A 5,718-nucleotide genomic window follows, 5' to 3' on the forward strand; every position below is an offset into this window, starting at 1 on the left:
GGGGTTCAGGGGGTGGGGGCAGAACAGTGTACTTCAACAAGGGCCTGATCATTTCTGCCTTTCTTGATAGAAGCTCCACTGAGTTATGACTCATTTGATACATACTAGGTCCCAGAAACTCCTTTCCTCAGTAAGTGTAAAAAATGCTCCTCTTGCAATTGAGTATGAAGCAGTGGGGGGACAGATGGTTGCTCAATAGGAGATGTAGCTGCTGCCTGTCCCCCTGCCACTTCCCCCACCCACCTGACTCCCCCCACAGCCTTGGTACCCCTGCCCCGCTTCCCTCTTGCTCCATCCTCATAGAGTCCCAACCCCCTACCACTCTGGTTGGAGCTTTGCTGCAGCCTGGGGCATGGAGTACATTTGTGCTCAGCCTGGCCTGGTAGCAGTGATGTGGCAGGTCTGAGGCCTGGGCAGAGCTGCTGACACTGTTACTAGGTCAGGCTGGGGCCAGAGCAGAGCTGGAGTTTGCCAGAGTAGAACAAGGGCAAGCAGCAGGGTGGGGAGCAGAGGAAAGAGGTGGCTGAGATTCAGGGGACCCTGAGGCTGTGGACCAGGGCACTATGGCAGTTGCTGTGGGTGGGGGGGAGGCATCCAGGTAGGAAGGCAAGTGGGTGGGCAGGTTTCAGGAGACAAGGTATAAGCTGCAAGGGGCAGGGTTCAAGCTACTTGACCTTCCCTTTGTTTCCGACGCTCTCCCCCACCACCTTCCCATCACTTGCTTACCTGCTGCCTGACCCTACTGCCTCCCCCACAACCTGCCCCCTACTGCTTCCCCTACCACCAGCACTCCTGCCACTACTTTCCCCAGTGCAGCAGTGTAGAGGATGAATTTAAGACAACCCTCCAAAAATTAGCTTCTAGACACGGAAAATTCTAACAAATTGATGAATTTTCCATATATAGAATGTAATTATTGGAGGGTTGTCTTAAATTCAGAGTCATCTTGGGTTTTGGTAAATATGGTATTATTGATTAGTGATATCAGCTCTCCTGAAGTCACAGCTCTTTAGTCTATGCCATGCTATGAGAAGCAGAAAACATTTTAAAACAGTTAAAGGAATGAAAAGCCATTTTTAAACTAACATTTCATGCTGCTGTTTTGCAATAATTTTCCTTTGTCTATGACACTTTTTATGCATGGTAAATGTTGTTTTTTTGTTCCTTATACAACAAACACAATTTGAAAGGACTGCATATGTATACTGGGGTCATGTTTACTAACTATGTACAAAATGCAAAGCTGAGCAATGAATAGACACTATTTTTTGGGCAGGATTCTGATTGTTTTTGAAACACAGGAGACAGTCAGGGTCAATAGAGGTCTCACAAATCAGAGATGCTATTCAATTTCAATAGCATTTTGGCATTGTTTTGTTTCTTCCATACAATAATTTGTTTATATAATTTCCCAGATTATAGAAGGCATAACACATATTATAAGCTTCCTATAGTTCATTTTTGACTAACTGAATTACTGAAAAGGACAAAGAGTTTTCTTCATCAATATATTTTTTAAGCTTGTTTCTTACGTGTACTTCATTTGCATGACTGGCTGAAAGCACAAATAAGTGTTATGTAATCTGTCTCACAGGAACTCAGACATCAGCTCTTCACATTAGAAGAACAGCAATATATTATAAAACTATTTTGTTCCAGTTTGAAATATACTACATATATTTTATTAATAGGAGGAAAAGTTTTTATAAGTATTTTTCCTTTACATTCCCCACGCAGGACCATCGAGGTACACATTGAAATGGAACAGGAGATTATCTTGGCTAATAAACAAGCAATTGTTCTGTGAAATGTTTTTCAGCATCCTGAGTTCATATTTTGCTTGTTCTGTTTCCTTTGAAAAAGCATTTAGTGTGGAGTGAAAGAATAAAACACTTTATTGTGCATTGTTTTTAATAGAAAAAGCTGAGTTTCCAACTTAAAGCAATCACATCTCATCTTGAAACAGTCTTATCAGGAGACTCAGAATTAAACCAACTTGCTCAAAAAGTTAAAAGAGAAGCTGATTAAACTGAATGCAGGTATGAAGAATGCAAATGCAGCACAAGTAGTCAGAAAATTAAAGGCCTGTTCTTTTCTTTGTGCCACTTTTAGTTTGACAGCTTTCCTGCAGTCGGCAGAACATTTGTGGAAGACAAAAACAGTGTTACATTCCCAATATGCAGCTCTAACACAGAACTTACGTTAAATTTAGCATTTTTATAAAACAACAAAAGAACAACCTTGACAGAAACCAAAATAGACAAAGTTCTCATCAGTGCTTTTCTGAAATTAATTTATCTTTATTGTAGTGTTGTCTCGAGTGACAAGCATTGGGCATAATATCATTTGTAACAACTGTCTATTGCTTATTTGTAAAGCAATGTTGTGATGTTAGGGTACCAGGAATTTTAGTTAAAATGCCCTTTTGCTTTTAAGAGCTTTGTGGCTCAAAGTTTCCTGTGATGTGGAATTCTGTCAAAAATGGGTCAAGCATGAACTAAAAGTTGAAAGGAAGACAAAGGATGTGAACATACAGAAAATCAAAGATCACTTTGACATAGTTGTTGTTTCAATGTAGTAATTGCTTTCATTATCTTCCACGGATATTGTTTTGCCGTTAAAAGTGTTCTCTATGATTAAATGTGAGAATCGCCAACAGTTCATTAATCACTAAAACCATTAATTTCAACTCCAGAAGGATAGCTACATTTTACATGAACAATATATAAGCTATTAAATTTGTACAAAAGAAGAAATAATCATTCTCTATGTAAGTCTCTGTGTGAATATATATATATATATACACAAATATAAAATATCATATAATGATGATACATATTGGGGGTTCTTAATATCTGTATAAATGAAATTGAGGGAAACACATATACACTTTAAGTAATTTATTAAAAGACCATTTAAAACCATTATGTATCCTCACATTTAATACATATAGGCCAGTAGTGATAACAAATGATGCATTTGGGACCTAATCCTGGGGAATCCTCAGTGGCTCAGGGCTGATGATAACCACAGGGGTCTGCCTGCATGTATCTCATTGTAAGATCAGGATGTTGGTATCTATACTTATTTTCATAGGGCATTTTCATATGTGCAAGTGCCACAGCATTGGGTGCTTTGAAAAATGCCCAACTCTGCAATGCCTGCAGTTCTATAAGCAGCAAAATGCACATCAGTGCTGAGAAAATGGCAGCAGTGCGCTTTGGAACTAAAACACCTCATAGATGCTTTAGTTCAAATGTGCACCGCCATCATTTTCTGTGCACTGATGTGCATTCCAACACTTATACAACTGCACATGGTGTGGAGCAGTGCACGTCAGCTCGCATGCGGAGCAGACTTGATTAATCTTCAAGTGGCGGATCTTCAGTGTGTCGCTGGACAAAAAAAGCATATATAAATGTTCATACAGTCTAAACACAATTTACATGTTTTTCTCCCCTGTTTACATACCAAACCAGTTTCAGGCAAATTTTACCTTCTGTCTTGTTTGGATAATAGCTTTGGCTATTCAGCATTATCTGATACAGGGTGTGTATACACAAGATATTTAATGCCCATTGAACTAATTCTACTGCGGATTAACATGGCTGGCAAAAACTATGCTAATGCACTAGATTAGTCCAATGGGCATTAAGCATCACACAAAAAGCGTTCATCTGCTCTAATGTGCAGTAGCACCAATTTTGATGCATTAAGTTAGTACCTGTAATAACCATAATTACGGCACCATAATTACAGCACATTAATAAACATGTAGATGTGCCCACTGTGAAATTCTTGCAATCATCATTTTAAGGTGCAGAAAGGGGGATTTTTTTATGAATAACATTTCAGATAATCTCATATATTGATTTGCAGAAAGTTGAGCTGAAAGTTTGTATGTGAAATGTAACATGCCAAAAGACACCATTTTATACTGCTGTTCATTTTAGGAACAAAATTATAAAATGAACATAATTAAAAACATTAATTTTGAAGGCATTTGTTTAGGTAGAGAATGTGTGGAGTTTTCCTCAAGATGAATTAATCTCTTTGGAGGCTTGTGGTTCTGAGAAGATACATATTTACAAGTTAAATTCAGGATCACAGAAGAAAGCTAGAAAACAAATGCTATGTTTATCGAATGTTTTAAAAACTGGTGTTTACTAAAAATTCATAAATTGCACATAGTCCTAGAGCTATTAATTTGGTGAAAGAATGCTAATGGCAGGTATGTAAAGGTGTATAAATAAAAATAATACTGTTTTTCAATTGGGTATCATTAACATATATATGTGTTGGGGGAACAGTTTTGTAGATACTCATGTAAGTGAACAATCATTATTGATTTGTTTTCACTCTAATAAACCATATACTTGAATGCTGGTATACTGTTTGAGTCCAATTTATTCTCTAATCTTCTAATATTTAGAAAAATGGCCTTTAATGAGCTGAGACCTTGCAATTTAACTTAATATGTATATCATTGCTGTTTGTTTGCCAGCTGAAGATGTATAAGAAAATGTATTGGTTTTAGTATTTAAATTGACATTTATACAATATAGGTGTTTATTAGAATAAAATTAAAGTATTTTTAATGCAAATAAGCTGTCTGTGAAAATAGAATAACACCGTTTTTTAAATCCTCCTCTGAATTGGAAGGATGTTCATTGAATGATAACTATGTTTATTTGTAATGATAAATGACAGGTTAAGACATCTAGTAAGAAATCTATGTGTAGTCTAGGCATTTCTTTTAGGAATTAGAGAGAGGTAGTTCTATTAAAGGTTATTTGTGAACCAGAATCTGTATTTTTGGTCCCTGCTCTCAAGATCATTTCTGGTTTTGTTTAACCAGTAACTGTCTACTGTAGGGCTGCTCATCTCATAGCCCATAGCTTCCCATCCAACCACCCCTTGCCCCACTGCTCCTTCTGCTGTTGATGAGGTCTCCAGGTTTTACCCCACCTTGGCTTCCACTTCCTGCTCCCATCCCTGGAGATGAGATGGCACGACACATGGAGCCTATGCAGACCATGTGGTGGGAAGAACACAGGGGGAGGGTCCAACATGTGGCACCCTGGCTTCTCAGAAGTTGGATAGCATTGGTCTATGGTAATGTTCGTAAGTAGATCCCAGGGTCAAAAAAATCCATGCCAAAAAAAAGTGGAGCAGTGCACATGGTGGCAGCACACACCACCAAAAACAAGAGACTGGCCAACTGGGGAATGACCTAAAACTACACCCTGCTGGGGTTGGATGGTGTGGTGGGTCTGCCTGTGGCTGGGCAGTATCCAGGAAATGCCACACTAGTGCCCCCCGACTGAAAGGAGAATATGAGATGCTGGAAAGCCTCAGCCCCTGCTGCCTTGTGGGTGACCCTGTGGAAAGGAAAGGCTAGGGGAGTACACCCTGAGAGAAAAGCACCAGGTTTGGGCAACAGCACAGGGGCCAAGACAGCCCCAAGCCAAAAGCCTGAGAAAGTAAGGCTTGGGCAACAGCACAGGGGCCAGAAGGGCTTGAGGCCCAATGCCTGTAAAAAGGAGAGCAAAGCCTAGCAGGGGGCTGGAATAATGGTGAGGTCTAGGTATGTTGGCAGACACCTGAGGCCTGAGTGGTCTGTAGGCCAAGAATGAAGTCCAGGCACATTGACAGACTCTTGAGGCCTAAGGGATGTAACCCCAATGAGGAGGTGGAGTACTGGCCCCAGTAAGGGGG

Source organism: Crocodylus porosus, unplaced genomic scaffold, assembly GCF_001723895.1.
Source record: "Crocodylus porosus isolate Cpor-Errol unplaced genomic scaffold, CroPor_comp1, whole genome shotgun sequence".
NCBI classification, from domain to species: Eukaryota; Metazoa; Chordata; order Crocodylia; family Crocodylidae; genus Crocodylus; species Crocodylus porosus.